General features: G+C 42.5%; 1 non-coding gene across 1 annotated transcript; it reads right to left on the reverse strand.

Annotated features, from left to right (window-relative positions):
- Nucleotides 1-5,242: 5,242 nt before the first annotated feature.
- Nucleotides 5,243-5,319, reverse strand: trnal-uaa (transfer RNA leucine (anticodon UAA)). The gene has a single exon. It is a non-coding gene; the product is annotated as a tRNA-Leu (tRNA).
- Between the last annotated feature and the right edge of the window lie 474 nt (nt 5,320-5,793).

A 5,793-nucleotide genomic window follows, 5' to 3' on the forward strand; every position in this document is an offset into this window, starting at 1 on the left:
TGGGCAATCAGCTTTTAAATACTGATATACTGAATTGTGTTTCCCGCTCAAAAGGACTCACACAAATGTAACTTTAAACTAGATAGGCTTCCATACTAAATAGATTAACATGAAAACCACATCTCATACAGTATGCCTTGCACCAGGGCTGGACTGGGAAGAGAAATCAGGCCGGGATTTTACATAGCAACTGGCCCAAAACTGGCCGACCCACTGGTCCGCTCAGTTTTTCCGATGGCCAGTCCACCCCAGAGGTCTGCACGGGCTTTAAACTGAAGCCCGAACCCGGCCCGTACCCGCGATCATTTAACCCGACCCGACCCGACAATTACATTTACATATTAAGCCCGAACCCGACCCGAACCCGAGGTCCATTCTGTTTCTCACAGCAAATACCATTTTTGCAATATGCTATGTTGTATTTAATGATTGCTTGACATTAAACAAATAAACATTAAACAAATAGGCTACATGTAGGCGCAGCGGCCCCTATCAGCAGGCAGCACAGCAGTAAGAGAAAAAAACTTACCAATTACGTAACTTTGCTGTGGTCGAACAGGTGTAACAGTCACAAATTTCTCTGGAACTCAAACTTTAAACTTTAAAAAGTTCACGCACTGTTGCAAAACTATTTACACAAACATCCTTCTCAGTATGAGTTATGAAGGAAGAGAACAGCATCGACAGTTGATGGTTTCAGCGCCGTCCTCTTTTGATTGAAAGTTAGTCCAGCTGCACTGAAGTTCCTCTCGCTGCTGCTGCTATTGCAGGGATGCTGAGGATACTACGGGCCAGTTTTGACAGTAAGGGGAAAACACCGCTGTTGTTTTTCCACCAACCCAAGAGATCCCGCTCTTCTTCCATGTCGTGGTTGCGGCTGGAGTATTGCGTAACTTCATCTGCGGTTTCACCGAGGGGCACGTTCACCCACTCCTCAAACTCTGCCACTATCTTGCTTCTTTTAGTGACCGGTTCAGCCACGCGTTCAGCTGGCTCGTTGCCTGTGGTAAAGCTGGCTATCCGAAGCCTGGCTTCTTGCTGGATATCCTCTCTGTCAGGGAGAGACAGCATGCGGAGCTGACAGAACTTTGGCCAAAGGAATATGGCAAGCTTATGTAGTGTCTGGATTTTGATTTTACGGTTCAGCCATTCAAGATGCCGCTCACGAATGATGGCCTGATGAGGACTGTCAGATGCCACAGGTCTGCAGTGGCGCTTAAGCCTCTCGTGCCACAAAACAACCAGGTTAAGTGTGGGGTACTGGTCACCCTCTAGTTCCCTCTGAGCCTCGTAAAATGGGCTGAAGAAATTCCAGCAGGAACTCCAAGACATCTGGAGATATTTCGTCGATTTTACGGCTTTCCCCTCGGCTTTCAAGTTTTTCTCGAAGCTCAGCGTACACCTGCTTAATTGAATCCAAGGTAAGGAACACTGTGCTAAACATGGTGTCTGACATTTGCCTGACAGTTGTTGATAACTGACTTATTATACCCGTTTGCTTGACATATCGCACAAGTGCCTTTGCTGCCAGTAAAGTCTGTGTGACCTCTGGTGCGCTTTCTCGTAGTTCGGCAGAATCAAGCGTGTTTGAGAACTGTGTTATAAACATGGTCCTGACAATCCAGTCGATGATATGGCGCGAGTGCAGCAATCATGTTTGATCCCTGGTCAGTGACCCAGACGACTTTGTTCATAACACAAGCATCAAATCCTAGTAGAGATACGAGCAGTCTCTGTAATTCTCTCCGTATGTTGTCACCAGTTTTCGCTTCTTCAGGAGGGAACATCGCTGTTGTAAGGACTCTGCTTCGAAGCAAAAAATCAGGTGTGATGTAGTGGCAAGTTATAGTTAAGAAACTGATCTTGCGATAGTCGCCAGTCCACATGTCAGTGGTCATCCCAACACTAATATCAGACATGATCTCCGATATTTCTTTGACCAGCGTCTGTCTTTTGGAGGCCACGGTTTCCTTGCATCTCCGAGAGATGGTTGTGGGATCAGGTAACACACTGTCCACTGAGACACGGCCATATGTAGCCCCCACATTTATTAGGTCTTGCGCTAGGTTAATAAAACCTCGTCCAGCAACCGTATGAAACGATCTAATATCCCGACAGCAAAACTCCACACATTTTTCTGTTATATTAGATTTTACAGAAGCTGGTACTGACTTGGCTGTTGGAGATAGATAGTCCGAAAGAGATGACTGTCTGTTGTTACTAGCGGCTAGGCCTGCTGTTGGACGAGTGCATCCACGGTCAGTGTGTCGCTGTAAAGAAGATGTACCTGTCTTTTTGCTGTCATACGCCAAGACAGTTTTGCAAGCTCTACACTGCACGTAACCACTGGGCTCTTTACTGGTTGAAACAACAAGATCATAATGCTTCCAGATTGCAGCTTTTCCTGCATCATTTGGAACTGTCATAAGTTTTCCCTCAGTAATTTTTTGCTTTATCAGACTCATGGTTTGCTTGTTGTCGTCTGCTGTCTGTCTGTATTGTGACTGAAATAGCGCGTGAGAGCGGTAGCACATGCATAAAACAGTTTTGTGATATAATGATATGATAAAATAAAACAAATAATTTAAAATATATATATTTATATATATATCATCATATTTGAGAGAGAGAGCCTGCGTGTCTGACTGTGTGTATGCACACATATTGCACATCTCGTGACGTATGTACTTTCTCTCTGCGTGCCGGTCACCACAACACAGCAAGCAGGCAAAGCACACAGCACGCAAACTATATATAGCCTATTTAGTTTTTCTTAGTTAAACCCGAACCCGACCCGAACCCGAGGCTGTTCATTAAACATTAACCCGAACCCGACCGAAACCCGCGACATTTTTCGGGACCCGTCGGGCTCGGGTCGGGTAGCAGACCTCTAGTCCACCCCTGATGGGCCCCAAAGTGTGTTGGTCCACTGGGAAAATGCCCAGTATGCCAGATTACCAGTCCAGCCCTGCCTTGCACTCAAACAGTGCCTACACACTTTTGTGCAGTTCCCTGGCCTCAAACCTTTGAAAGTCATTTAAGAGGAATTCCACAGAGTGGCAGGTTCCTCCTTTTTATGATATTCTATGAGAGCTTTTTAGTTACAAATGTCATTGGATGCATTGATGGAACCCACATTCCTATTAAAGCTCCTTCAGTCAATGAAGGAGACTATGTTAATAGGAAGTCATTCCATAGCACCAATGTGCAGGTAACAATAGAATATTGGGTGCTAAATCAATATTTAAACCATTAAATGCCACTCAAATGCCTATTACTAGGTAATATGTGATGCAGCCCTCCTCATCACAAATGTTGAAGCCAAATGGCCAGGGTCGGTACACGATCAAGTCATCATTGTGCCACAAATTTGAACAAGGTATGTTTTGCCTTACACAACACTGTATGTTTTTTTTTTTTTTTTGTAATTCTAGTTTTTTTTTGTAATTTATTATTAACTTACCACTATTATAGGAAACATCAGTGGTTACTTGCTGGGAGACAGAGGGTACCCTGAACCTGACCCTGGACCACAGACACAATTTAACCTGGCACACAGCAGAACATGGACCAAGGTGGAGATGACATTGGCATTCTGAAGGCCAGGTTTCAGTGCCTGCGTGGGCTCAGGGTCATTTCAGAAAGGGCATGTGACAACACAGTGGCATATGTGGTTCTTCACAACATTGCCACAATAAGAGGTGAGAGGGCCCCCCCTTCTCTTGATGAACATGGTCAAGTGGAACCCCCAGTGAACCCAGTGGACCAAAGAGATGGAAGGGTGGTACGGGGTGTGATCTGCCAAAATCACTTTTAAATTACATTAATAATGCACAAAGTGAACAGTTAAGTGTTTTTATTGTTTCTTTATTTCCTGTAATAAAAAGACATTTGTATTTATTGCTTTACCATTCAACAACAAATGACAGATTAATCATCACTAGGCAAATACAATTCCCACCTTTAGCCAATGCTCCAGCAATTCAATTTCAAGTCTGGCCTTTTAAATGGTCAGACTTTTCTCCTCCATTTGAAGCTGTATAAGGTCCGTCTCCATGTCACATGTTCTTATTTACCTTTGAAGATGGACCTTATACAGCTCCTTTGCAGGCAGCTAGGAACACCAAATGATAATTCAATATGATTGCTAAAGTCTGTAATACATATACAAACCAATTATTTTAATTAAAACATTTCTGACACTGCTAAGATTCTGTGTAGGGGTAGATGGACTCTCCTCTGTATAGGAATCCCCAGCCATATTCTGTAACAGGACATTGACAAAGTTTTAATCTCTTTTGTTTAAAAAAGGGAATGCATTAAATGCATTATACCTCTGTTGGCCTCCCACGATTTTCATTTTCTAATTCTGTCACAGCAGAAATGGTCTCTTCGTCTTCATCCTACAGTGCAAATTACTAAGGATGTTTAGTCTAGCAAACAGAAACAGCACATAAAGACAATAACCACTTACAACTGTGGCAGGCTGTGCTATTGCAGGAGGGTCCATTAATACAATGTGTCCATCAGCAACTGCAACAAAATTAAACCAGTAAGATAGTTCATGTATATTCTCAAACAAATACAACTAATAAACAATTAGGAATATAACAGTATACACCATATGCAGTAAAATAAATTATGAATAATGCACAAGTGAAACAGTGACTGTAAATGCATTCAGAATGCTTTGTTTTTTAAATAGTGTAGATGTATAAGGATAAAAAAACAATGAATACTTAAATTGTAAGTACTAATATGCTACACTTACATTTTACTAAACCAGAGTAGCTGACTCTGATGAACTTCCCCCTGGAATCTCATGGACCACAGGTCACCCTTGATTATGGTTCAGTGCCAGCTTTTATAAATTTTTCTAAATACGGCTATTTTTTAGCGCTTGCCATTTCGATCATATTCATTTATGTATATCAGCAACCAATTGATGCATGTTGTACATATTCACACTGTGAAAATAGCTTGTGTCAAAATAAAAGTTCCTCAAAGAAATATGTATGATTAAACCCGACGTCATCCATGCTTTCTTTTCTTTCCGACAACAAAGCACTTGAGCGCAACATGCTTGTAATCATCACTTCAGAAGTGGGAAGTAGGATAATTCCGATAGCACATGAAGGCAGCATTAGGCCATCTTGGATAGTGAATGAGGAAATATTCAAAGAAGCACATATCAGAGGACAAATAACATTAACAGTCTTAAGATTTGAAGAATTAATTCAGTTACCAGGAGCAGGGTTCAAACCCACATGTGTCCATTGGATTTTAAGTCCAACACCTTAACCACTCGGCCATCCTGGTTGGGCAATCAGCTTTTAAATACTGATATACTGAATTGTGTTTCCCGCTCAAAAGGACTCACACAAATGTAACTTTAAACTAGATAGGCTTCCATACTAAATAGATTAACATGAAAACCACATCTCATACAGTATGCCTTGCACCAGGGCTGGACTGGGAAGAGAAATCAGGCCGGGATTTTACATAGCAACTGGCCCAAAACTGGCCGACCCACTGGTCCGCTCAGTTTTTCCGATGGCCAGTCCACCCCAGAGGTCTGCATGGGCTTTAAACTGAAGCCCGAACCCGGCCCGTACCCGCGATCATTTAACCCGACCCGACAATTACATTTACATATTAAGCCCGAACCCGACCCGAACCCGAGGTCCATTCTGTTTCTCACAGCAAATACCATTTTTGCAATATGCTATGTTGTATTTAATGATTGCTTGACATTAAACAAATAAACATTAAACAAATAGGCTACATGTAGGC

The sequence above is a fragment of the Xyrauchen texanus genome, chromosome 16 (genome assembly GCF_025860055.1).
Source record: "Xyrauchen texanus isolate HMW12.3.18 chromosome 16, RBS_HiC_50CHRs, whole genome shotgun sequence".
NCBI lineage: Eukaryota > Metazoa > Chordata > Actinopteri > Cypriniformes > Catostomidae > Xyrauchen > Xyrauchen texanus.